At 38.7% G+C, this 13011-nt stretch overlaps 1 protein-coding gene across 1 annotated transcript in view; it reads right to left on the reverse strand.

Annotated features, from left to right (window-relative positions):
- The window catches only part of MNS1 (meiosis specific nuclear structural 1), a 21222-nt gene extending 9090 nt beyond the window's left edge, over nt 1–12132 (reverse strand). Inside the window, exons 1-2 of the mRNA XM_085515586.1 lie at nt 12061–12132; nt 1304–1529 (exon numbers count right to left, since the gene is read on the reverse strand). The gene's annotated coding sequence lies outside the window, so the exon portion shown is untranslated. The remainder of the gene's footprint in view (nt 1–1303; nt 1530–12060) is intronic.
- Nucleotides 12133–13011: the final 879 nt, after the last annotated feature.

The following is a 13011-nucleotide window of genomic DNA, read 5'->3' on the forward strand; positions in this document are numbered from 1 at the left end:
AATTTTAACCAAGCTCATTTGGAAACCATTTTACAGAGCCTCGCCTTCCTTCTAGATAATACATACATTTGAAAGCAGTATCAATGTGCTTCTTTTATTGCTGACTGTAAGACACGAGATGTTTTAATTGTGTCGGAGGAAAGTAAACAGCAAGAAACATGAATATTCTGAATTGAATCTCCAGCGGCAGAATGAAGACATGGGATGTTTTGTCTTTGTGGCAAATAATACCATTCAGTAATCAGCAGTTACTTAATGGTAACCACCTACCACGGATTTTCAGGACTATTTTTTTTTCCCTTTTTTATCTCCTTCTGTTTGTTTAGTTCAGCATCTCAAAGAAGGGCTAAATAGCCACACCAGTGTGTTGTTTCTCTCATAACTTACCCAGCTTCCACAAAGCTTAACACTGCATTCACAACAGGCTGTATTTTCAAACAGTTGGCACAAACAGATTTAATAGTATCTGCATACTACAGTCATGAAATCCAACTGAACCTGAAAGCAATAGATTCCAAACAAGACAGGCCCCGAACACCTACAGCAATTTTCTTACACTGAGTGAATTAATAATCCTCTAATTTGTCAATTTCACTTCAAACAGTGGTAGTGAGTTCCTTCTTTTGCTAATTAGAGCACTAATTCTGCAGATAGCATTCTCTCATCCTGTGTTTCTTCTAACAATGAGAAATTCAGTCTTGCTCCTCCCTTACGTACGGGCTCTTGAACAGCTCCACAAGCAGCTAGCAGGGAATGTTTTCAAACATGTCATTGTATGTGACAACAGCATGGAGACTTGGAGCAATCAGTAGAATTGGACACGGACTGAGGATTAGGTGTGCCTGAATTCTGGTTTTGTCAGTACTTATCTTACTGCCCTCTGTATGCCTGCAACAATCACAGTCACATGGCAGGAACATCCCCACAATGAGAATGTCTATACCTGTACTGCACTGAATGGGAACACCAGCACCTCTCAAAGGACATTACTGTTCTATCAGAACACAGCTCCCCAGGTGCATAACTGCCTCTGCTCACATCAGCCTCTGCCCATCAACATGTAGGTAAAAACCTTCATCTTGACTTGCAGTCAAAAAGTTTTTGCCATTGGATTAAAGAGGGGCATGATCTCACTCCCAGGTTTATGCATGTCACTTTTTGCCTTATAAAAACAACCCTGCTCTTCCTTTTTAGTTTACTAAAAGCTTCCTACCCTTGTATCTGTTCAGACATGTACAATGGACAGGCCATTGTAGGTTAAGAAGATCCCCTTTTCTCAGTCACATACTTAGCATTTCCTTACCATCCCACAGACACTTGCTCTCCAAGCACTCTTCTGCCATTCCCAGTTCCTGACCTCAATTTTTCCCTAATTGCAAAATATTTTATAGGCCTTGCCTCTCTGAATTTACACATCAGGATTATTCCTCTTCTTCCACTCTGTGGAGTGACTTTCTCTGCCAGTGGGTTTGGGATGACAATTCTCATCAGGCTCTCCAGGATCCCAGAGCACTGCTAGGACTTGGCTTCTGCAGACAGAAAAAGCAGCAAGTATCAATACCATAGCACCTGTGGAAAGCACACACACATCTCCTCTTGAAGAATTCTAGGCAATCCAATTTAATTAGACTTCCTCTTTGCACCCCCAGTGTAGACACTCTGCTTGGTTTTGGCCAAGATTATTTTTCAAACAATCACTTGTAGCCTCAAAAAGCACCTGGTGTTCACCAGACAGAATTGCTGGAATCAGTCTGTCTCCTTTGCCACCATTTCTACTACAGATTTGCTGTCTACCCTGGGGTAGTGTTAAAACCTTTCAAGAGCTGCACAGGGAGCGCTGCTGCTATCAAACTGCCTGTTCCCTAACTGACCCCACTCCATTTCTAGATGGTTGTTATTTATCTGAAATACACTCATCACTTGGACAGACACATCTGCTTTCAGACACGGTGGCAAGTTTTAAGGTACCCGATCCTTAACAGTTAGTTCATAAAGTTTAGTTAAAAATTATATGTAACTTATTTACATTTAGGTATTAAAATATTCACTTATACTTTGTTTGCATGCACATAAATTGAGATTTCAAACATGTTGCTGTAAATCTGCAGGGAATTCATACGTGTCCTTTAGTGCTTATACAGAGAACGGATTCTGTTTTAATACTCGTCCATTTTTATGCTGTCCCCTAAATAATTCATGCTTATTGATTGCTACTTGCACGTACCACTGCATTCTGGCATCAGGCTCCTCACTTTATGCAGCTGCATAGAACAAAATTCCTATTATCTAGGCTGCAAGATTCACTCTCCTAAATATCTTCTCCTCTTTTAAAAACCAACCTGAGAAGAACAATTTCTTCTGACCTATTTGTTAAGCAACGTGCTTGTTTCCTGAAGGACTATAAATTTACTATTTCTACCTAATTCAAAGCAGGAGAAAGAATGAAGAAAGATTTCTTACATTATGTTAAATAATTCCAAATAAGCATCAGTCCTTGATGTAGAAAAATGTCCCTTCTGTGCCCTCAACTAGAGCATCAATTTCTCCAAAAGCAGCAGTCAAAAAATAAACATGTTTTGTATACCAAAATGGCTCCCATCTCTGAATGTGTATTTTCTGGCCAGTCCCAGTCAATGTTAAGTCACTGTTAAGGCAGTACATGGAGTCCACAGCACTGCATTTGATCTCATATTTGAACAGTAATTCAAACTGAGCTGAGTAAAGACAGGAAAAAAAATCCCAGGCATCTGTTGACATTTTTCTAAATAATACTGCTAAAAATTCATAATCCAGCAATAAAACAGGCAGAGTTTGCAAGCAAAGGATGTAACGCCAATAACCGCAAACTGATGTCATATTGCACATGTAATGAACACATGAGACAGAGGAGAAACATGGAAAAAACACTAAAATGCAGCAAATGCAAAAGCACTGATTGCTGTAATCTCTCCTAAGTCACAAAGACGTGTTCTGTGAGTTCTGTTTATGCTGTGTTGATTTAATGCAAACAAACTGCAGAATCCTTCCTAGCTGGTAGTCTCCCAAGTGTAAGCAGATGCAGTAACTAAATTGCTTAGCAGTAAAGCCACGGAATAACATGACAGTCGTGACACTTTCAGCAAAAATGCAGCCACTCCTGTAGGCCCCTTTTAGGAAATAGTTTTGTTGCCGATACTCTGGAAACAGGGAGATTTTTTAAAATACATTGAGGACATTTTAAACTTAAAGAATTAAGTCATTAACACGTTTACAGCAGAGCCAAGTCTCACACTGCTCAGGGAGTGAAAGACACACGAAACAAACACTGATTTACTCCAGACAGAAAGAAGATGAGCTTTTCTACCTATTCACATCAGACTGTGTTCAGCCTGACCATCTCATCCCAGGCAGGGCCACTTTCACTGAATGTGCAATAATGCATTGACAGCAGAATGGCATTTCTCGATACCGCGCTCCTGACTACAATTGTGCACGGTGACCCAGTCCCAGCCTTCACAACAGCGCTTTGCTAACACTCAGACACCACGCCTTCGCAGGCACTTGTCATGCATTGGTTTCAAAGCAGAAGGCTGCACTAATTATAGCTGTCTGAATTCAGAACTGCTTCGGTCTGCCAGAAGATAACCAAAGGGATTTTTTTCCTACAAGGTTTATTTTTAAAGGCTGACTTCTGAAGCACACGGTTACAAGACATGAAAACACACCGTGGGCCGTGGCTTATTTTGAGAGTTTGCTACAATCCGTTCTTCCTTCAGCCTAAAAAAAATAGCAAAGTGTTCTGTTTTGCTGGCCAACTTCTCCATGACTCACACTTTCCATAACTGCAGTTTCACATTCATGAATCCACCAAGGCTACTGAATATTTATCACATTTTGGACATTTCTTTTCTTTCTTTCTTTCTTTCTTTTTTTTTTTTTTTCCTGAAAGATTTGCATTCAAATAAATAACAATAAAAGAGTTTAAAAGAGACTTCCAGCACCCTCTCTCCCTTGTGTCACCTCTTTCAACTTTTGTACTATCGTTGCCATTATTGTCTACCAAATATTCCCAGGCAGACAGAACACGTATTAATGCTGCAAAGGACAGGATCCAGTTTAGAAACAATAAGATCATGTGATTACTAACGTTTTCAACATGCATATTTTGAATTTTTTCTTTAGTTACCAATTTAAAAAAAAATTTTTTTTTTTTTTTTTTTTTTTTTGTTACCAAACATCTGCAAAATGGTGAATAATCACAAGGAAATGGACACTTGTGCTAAGAGAAAAGGCTGCTCAAGACACAAACAGAGGTGGGGAAAAGCTCTGAAAGCCCTTCCTCTCCATTCCTACTCAGTAATACAGGAACAGAGATGTGATGGTAAAACTACTGACACTAAGATTGGAGGAGTCTGGCTAAGCTTATCCTAACAAAAGGGATATTCCTTCTGACCAAAAGCATCAGCTCAGTAAGTACTAGATGAAAAAACAGAGCCAGCATTGAAAAATAACTGAGGACACTGATTTCCAGTGAAGGAAAAACTCAATGAAAAAGCCAATAAGAACAATTCCAGTAACTTCTGGGCCAGCATAGTGCCCATTCTGGTGGTGAAAGCTTCATGCTTTTAAAGTTTTCCCTTTAAAAATTTACTAGAGCCAGTCTGTATCTTTCTGAACTCAGAGCAATCTCCCTTCCTCAGGAAGAAGTGTCTTATTCTAAATCCGCTTTAACGATTGTGCCTACTGCATTCCACTGAGATTGTTCAGAGGGAAGAGACTAATCTATTTAGCTTCACGGAGGGTTTCTCTCTGACATGTGCTCTCCTCGTAGACCATTTATCAGGATGAAGGGTGCTCCCCAGAGGCTGCGAGCAGCAGGACAGGCCCAGTCTGAGTGACAGTTTGTCCTGCAGAGATTGACTTTAATGAAGCACAGAATAAACAGGAAGATTAAGAGAGTGCAAAAATCAGTGACAAGTTTTGAGTTCACCTGGGCAGCTTAAAGAGCAGCACAGACCTTTCACTGAGTTATAATACATATTTTGTTGATTATTTCTTTTGGTAGGATTTTGTAAATATTCATTATGGAGTTTCTTTTGTGACAACATGGAGTTTTTATATACAAACCATTCTTAGCAAAGCTCAAATCACTGCTGCAGCATTTCCAGCTGAGTCTGTCTGAGCCAATGAAGAGAAGCAGACACACCTGCCAGGTACATCTGCCTGAAGGTGAGGCACTGACTTTTACCAGAATGCAATCAAATCAGACACAGACTTTCACTCAAACTGCAGGAACTGTCTGAATTGTTCTTCATCAAACATGAAGAAAGTTGGTAACTGAGGCTGACAACGAAGTGAGGAATGAAGTTCATCACCCAGTGACAATGAGCTACACAGGTAGAAAAGGACCTTCCTATCACCTCACTTCACAGCTAGAGAAGTTTGATATGCTGTATGCACCTACTGCCAGCAAGTAAGACTCACAATGAACCTTCTTGTCTCTGGATGATCTTCCAGATTTGAAAGCAAAGAAACCACTCATACCTCCTTCTGTAAATGATGTTACTGAGGAGAACACAGAATACTCTCCCAGAGCTTTGGCTCCAGTTTCTAGAGCTGCAGAATTAAGTCAACTGTGCTCAAACAGTTTTGTTCATGCAGATTTGAAACTCTTTACCAAAACAAAACAGAAAGAAGTTTCCAAACTACAACACACACAATCTTACTGCAAAATAATTCTGTTGTTTCTGAAGAAGTGTCTACAAAAACACAACTTACAGACGCTGTTCTGTAGTTCACCTTGTCCCAGTCATTACCACGTCATACTTCTGCTTTGTCTTTACTGGTTTTCACATGTGATAACCAACCCAAGAGACAGTGGCTGCTACAGAGTATGTAAATATATACATTTAAATATGTATATTTTAAAAACAGCATATATACAGCCTTTCTGTGAGTACAAAAACTGAAGTTACATGTGAAACAAGCAACATAGTGTAATCTTAGATATTTCAGGATCCAAACAGGCCCATGTTGCCATTATACATTCTCAACAGATGATGGCACCAAAATTCAATCTGTAAGTAAAAACTACCAAGCAGCTGACAGATTGCTCTAGTAAGTACATTAAAACAAATGCACCACCATTTAGCCAAGTTAAGCGGTATAAAATAGACATGAACTAAGTAAAGGTTTTAATGTGCCTTTTAAAATAAACTGCCCCTTTCTCCTGCTCCCTTCTCCACATCTCAAACTTACATCCTTAACCATTAAACAAGGATTTTTGTCTTGCAAAGTAAGCTCAGCAAAATGAGGTAGGCCCTTACTTCTGAGGAACACTATGGATACAGATCCTTGCTACCCTCACGCTTTCAGCCTTTGCTGATGTTTGTTATGTACAGCAGTGAGCACCCTCCTGAAACCATCAGTAATCTTTACTTCCAAATCCATAAAGAATTAAGCTGTTAGAAAACTGTTATTCCTTTACAGATATTTTCATGAGCTTCTTGCTTTGTTTTTGCCAAATGTCCTGTTTTAAACATCATCAGTTTTGGCATGCAACTTAAAAAAAAAAAACAACAACATCTGCTACATTAATATTCATCCACTAATTTATCAGAAATTGAGTCTGCCTTTATTGCTTCTCAGGTAAACGTCACATACAGATTTAAAATAAATGAAGCTGAACATATGATTGAAAATTTGGTAACATGGTTAGTAGTGGTTTTTTGCTTGTTTGTTTATTTTTTAAGTAGATTATATGTTAAGGTAGAAAAGAAGGTGCTAAATGATTCAACAGAAAATACAACAAATGAATAATTGGGTTATTAGCAATTTACTGCTCTTCAGTCTTAGCAGAGATTTAATGGAAGTTATGTTGCTTATACTACAAAAAAAACCAATTTATATTTACCATATGTTAGCAGAATCACTGATAGAATAGTAATTTATTATCGGAATGAGCCTCAAAAATATTATGCTGAAAGCTGAGAACCGTGTCCTGGAAGCAGTGCTCAGATCAGCACTTTGTTCATGGTACCGCTCTGATACGGCTCAAGGAAGACAAAGAGGTCCATGAACTCTGCCAGGAAAAAACCCCAACAAGTGCATTTGTTATAAGTGTTGTTAGTAGGTTGAATTCTCCAGATCAGAATAATGCTAGGGGCAAACAACTTTTTCATGGGCAGAACTAATATTTAATGAAGATGTTTAAACTAAAAAAACAACAACAAAAGACACTGCAAATAGCAAACTACAGTATATAAAGAGGAAAACATTTTTTGACACCTCATATATTTGTATGTTGCTATTGCTGAAGAAACTGCACTGAAATTTGAAAGCTTAAACTGCATCTTCTCTGTTTAGAGATCATTCTGAAGGCAATTTCTATAAGCTGTCTATTTATTGCTTCAGGCTCATTTATTTACTGATAGGACTGTCATTTTCTGACAGGCAGCAATGAAGGTATTAGGAGCTGCATTACCCTGCTCTGTGCGTTCTATATACCTTTCCTCATTAAAAAGCATTTTGATGCATTATAACAAGACAACATTATTCTTTATGCATGGGTAATATTTTTTTTTTACTAGTCTGTGTCTACTAAAAAGAGCAGGATTTTTTTATTATTAGGTACTGTACACGCTGCTTTTTGCTTTTAAGGCACGTCAGATAATGGCTTTCTGTAAGATGTCAAAGTGTTGGAGTTAAAAAGCCAAGTTACACAGCTCTAATAGCAGGATGTTATTTCTAGTTCTCTAACTACCTAGAATTAAGACAAAATGAAGTAGAATTGGTTTTGTTCAAGGGGAATATTTTACATCTTACCATTTTTTCCTCATGAGACCACTACATCAGTATCTAAGTCTCACGTTACCCTCATTCTCATCAAAAGACCAAATCTTCATCCAAGTGCAGAGTATCACTTTATTTTTAAAGCTATGCTTGCCTGATGAACTGAAGCCTACCAGCTTGACATGCAGGCTGTAAAATCAAACCCAATGCCCAGAACCTTCATGCCAGCAGACTTTTCTTTCAGCTAAGTGGGCAACGCCGCTGGTTTGGGAGGAGTGTTTGAAGAGAGGTAGATAATATTCACCAACATTGTGTTATCCTTTTGCTCCCTGTTCAGTGACTAAGGGAATTAAATGAGCTACATAACGAGCCTGATTTCCTACTAAAATTGAATTTGACCAATATTGCAGCATGCAATTTCTATAGATTAGATTCTTAATGACTACATCTCAGCTTGTCTCACACAGCGGCGTCCAACTGTACAGTACCAACATGACAAATGTGAAGAGTGAGGTGTTGTAAAAAACACAGCTGTGACAGTAGAAAAGTTTACATGGATTAACACCAAATCCAGACTATTCAGTAGCCCTGCCTCAGCTTCACCAAACATTGTACCCAAGCTGTTTGTGAGTTAACTCAGGTGCAAGTACAACACTGGCACCCTGAACTGCCTAAATTGGAGATAAATCAAGGCAGATACCAGATTAAAACACTCATCTGTGCTCCTCATAACACATCATTTGCAGAATAAAGGTCCTGGCAATAAATAAAACCTTAAGGGAATACAGCACCCTCCAAATACAGTAAATGCAACCCATGAAAAAGTTGACAAAGCCACAGTCCTACCTAACATAAATTGTAAGAGATGGACTGAAATGGGGGGAGGAAAGACCCTGCAATCAGCAGTAAAACCCCAACAGTATAAATGGAATGAGTTTCTTCAACTCTGAAGCAGCATTCATTTATGAACAGATAGGGAAGAAAGAAACTTCAGGAGGAGCTTCAGAAGCCCACACCTTACTGGCCACACAAAAGAAGTTTTGTTTTAAAGTTTTAAAGAAAGGAATAAGGATTTTTGCACTGTTTTTTTTTTTTTTTCCTTAGCTAGCTTTACATTCCAGACCAAAATTCAGTGCTCTGCTCTTCTGGGATATGCGTGCACACACGCACGCATCTGTGCATTTCAGTAATTTATATAAAAGTTAATCCACTTGGAGTGATGAGAAATCTACATTACATTTAAATGAGCAGAGGGAATAACAAAGAAAACAGATGAAAACCATTACAGGTGTCTGTGAGGAAGGGAATATGGATGTGAAGTCTGAGAATTTTAACAGCTGTCATTAAAATACCCCAGTGTGAATTAGGATAGTAAAGCCTTTAACAAATCTTGCAGGTTACTGATGTTCGACCTATGCATCCACAGAGGGCTGAAATTAATGTAGCACGGTTTAAGCCCAGCATGTGAGTTTAGGATAATTTTGTATTCTGATAATTGTGATCTTCATGCAGACTGAGTTTCTGTCTTTTACTAAGTGAAATCTCTCTTATGTAGAAGCTCATTACTTCTGCATTCTGAATATTTAGACCGATGTACGCAGCCAAAGGACAAGAAGTAATCTCACTCTTATTAGCCTTCTTTCATTAACAACAGTAAAAGGAGACTCTCTTAAAGAATCGGATATTTGCCCTGCTTATAGAAATTCAGTCCACTACAGTAAATCAAAGGATTTCTATTTTTTTTGTTGTTGTTAATATTTTGCTCTCCTCCCATACATTGATTTACCCAGGAAATCGTATTAAGGCAGGCAAATAATTTCAGGTTCCTAAAAGATGATACTCATTTACAGTTTTGCAAATCATTAGAAGTGAGCTTCTATTACACAAGTGCTACTGTGCATGTAATGCCTCCTATTTCATCACACTGGACTACAACATCAGAGGTGGATGTTGGTGGTATGGCAGTAGAGGCTGAACCTTCCCACCAATATTCTGTTACGTTTTGTTACTGTACAACAGATGGCAGCAGAGGGGCAGCCTGATGGAATGATGTCTGACATGGAAGCACAGAAGAAGCAAAGGGATGGAACTGAATCCCTCTATGAGGGGAAAAAAAAATAATAAATAAATAAATGCACCCACTGACATTCATTGACATTTTCTGAACATTTATGGAGACTGAACAGTGGGTGTGAGTACAGTGAGGTGGCGGGTGGTGCTTTTCCGCAGCGGTGACAGCAATGTGAAACACAAGCCATGTTCCAGACAGCCATGCACAGTTGTCACATCACAAAATGAAGAACATTAAAATAAGCTCATCTGCATTATGACAAGGGAACTATGCACAGAGCTGAGTATCATCTTCAGTGCATTGGAAAGGATGGTAGTAACATTGGAATATCACAGTGTTTGTACCATGTGGGTCCCACAAATGCTCTCTCAGAAACAGAAACAGCATAAGCGAGTTTGTCAGGACCTGTTGAACTAATATGAGGCTAAAGACGACGGTTTCCTGGATCACGTAATCAACAGTGATGGGATGTGGTGCCACTGCTACGAGCTGGAGTTAAAACAGTAACTCACTGAAGGGCAACAAGTGAATTCTCCATTAAAGAAAAAGTTCAAGAAGCAGCCCTCAGTGGGTAAAGTTGGATGCACTGTCTTTTGGGATAAGAAAGCAGAGAGCCTTCTGGATTCCCTTGAGCCCAGACAAATCATGATGAAGACTAAGCTGAAGGCTTATTTACATTATACAAATAACTACTGTGCTAAGGGATATGATTTTGTAGGGAAATATTGGCGGTAGGTGGAAACTTGGACTGGATGATGTTGGAAGTACTTTCCAACCTTGATGATTCTATGAAATGAAGGGTAATTTGCACACTCAGTTTCCAGTTGTGGGAAAAAAAAAAAATAAATCTGATATGTAAAAACATCAGCAACAGTATTCAGAAATATCAGTATCATAAAACTGTATTTAAAATCAAATTCATTTAAAACATACTAGTACTTTGGTAACTGACGCTTTACATCCAATTGTCAATCAACATGAGCAAGAAAGACATGGTCCCAGAGACTCTTTTTTGTAAATATTGCCCATTTATGCTAAGAAATCTGAACTATGATTAGAAAGCGATTTAGCTAATTACAATCCAACACAGCAGAATTTAGCTCAGCCTGCAGATGACCAAAAACCATACCCCAGGGTTATTAACCATTTTCTATTAAACTTAATCTAATTAATGGAAGACTGAGGAAAGCAGAAAAGAAACCTACTGCAGGAAACCTGCTTTACCAAGGGGTTGGACTAGATGATTTCCAGAGGTCCCTTCCAACCGTTACTACTCCCTGAATCTGTGAAAACAGCTTGATTGAAGATCTAAGGTGAATAGAGCACAGCTCTGTTTTTGTAAATGAGTCAAAGCTGCATAGCAGCTGGAGCACAGGGAGCATGCTACTCATCTCAAACCTGCCTGAAGGTTATGTGAAAACTGGCTGCGTCTTGCAACACGAACTGATCAACTGCCGTGGGGAAATCTGCCTGAGCACAGGCTGTGGGTTATAGTTTGCAGCCTGTACTTTTCAGAATGCTGTTGAAGTAACAAGGTAGCTATAAGCATATTTGAAAGAGAAAAGACATGACTGTAATTAGGAAATAAGTGTGCGTTAGATGCTTTTAAAATTTAATTTGGATACCAAATTACATCTCAGTTCTCCTTCCTTCACGAACAGCAACAGAAAGCTTCTGACCTAAAATAAGCTTCTCTAGAACTGAGTACAGAAGCTGTTACTCAGCCTTTATATTGTACTATCACCCTTAAAATACCACTCAATTAGTTCTTATACTTGTCCTGTAACAAAATCCCTGCCCCAAAGCATTTGCAGTTTGGGTTATAAAGTCTAATCACAGTATGAATGTAAACCAGAAACTCTCCTACAACGAGCAAAATTCTGAAAAATCAAGATAATTACAACCCTAACTCATCCTGATTTGTGAGGTTATTTTTAGAGCAGCATAGGCTGCTGTGCTTTAAGCTTTTTTACATTTGCATTAAGTCCTCTGTGATTCCTCCTCTGAAATGTGTGCATATGCTGAGTCCATGTGAGATGCTACCACTGGCGCTTGTCATAAGAATTAAATCCCTCTCAAGCTTGTTTACAGCTCAGCACTTGTCATACTGCTCCCCTGAGCTTCATGGCTTACTGGTTGGGGTTTTTTTGTGGTTTTTTTTTCCCTCTATCTGGCTCTGTGAAAGATTTAATTTCTTTTTTGTTTATGTGTGTACTTACGCTTGCAGGTGCAGAAAAGAAAAAAAAACTGCTGTACCCAGATGTTCTGAAGCTGCAGTAGCATACATACAGCTGAAATTAAGGAGAAAAATTGTCTTGGATAAGCAACCTTCTCATACAGTATTCTATAGCATATTTAATAAACCTATCTTGTTTCATTGACAAGAAGACTCTTGAATACAAGTTTAGGAAAATCAGAATATTTTACAGTTGCTCTCTCTACTCTTTTGCAAAGTGCTTTTCGAAGCCTGAAGTTGGTCCAATTACTCCCTACTTTCAGTTTTGCTCCATACTGCTGCCGCAGTTACAGATGCAATCACCACAACTGCTATTGTGTACCAAGCTGTCTTAGCTCATTACTGAATTAGTTGAACCTTAGAGAGTTCAATCCAGATTTTCAGTCATACTTTGAAAAATACATTGCATTGTTAAATAAAAAATAAACAAACAGCCTCTTGTTCCTGTAGTAGCAGAAGAAATCATTGCCTGGATTACCTGTAGAGAATCTAGTTCTCACATCTGAAATCACATCCAGTTAAACACATCTCCATGTCACAAATGCAGCTGGATAACCTCGCAAACTCATTTACCTCACCTCATATTCCAACAGCCTATGAAAGGGTGCAAGAATTAGTAAGCTATCGCTCCATAGGCACCTACTGTAGCCATCCATCTGCACCACAGTAATAGCTTGCCTGCTTCACCTTAACAGCATATGCAGTGACAAAGGCTTTCTACAATCAACAGAATGGCTCTTGAACATCTTTGTTCAAACTCAATACATGCATTGGGAAACTTTCCTTAGACATACATGTTCCTAGTGAAATAAGTTTATTAGCACAATTGTGTGCAGAATAAAATTTTTTCATAATTTTCTTTGATCAGCTTTCACATGTCAATTTTTCTAATCATGCACAACCTATAACAAAACTTGCTGCTGATGTGGACAGT

This window comes from Coturnix japonica, chromosome 14, assembly GCF_054131305.1.
Source record: "Coturnix japonica strain WE chromosome 14, WE-NBRP24, whole genome shotgun sequence".
Lineage (NCBI taxonomy): Eukaryota > Metazoa > Chordata > Aves > Galliformes > Phasianidae > Coturnix > Coturnix japonica.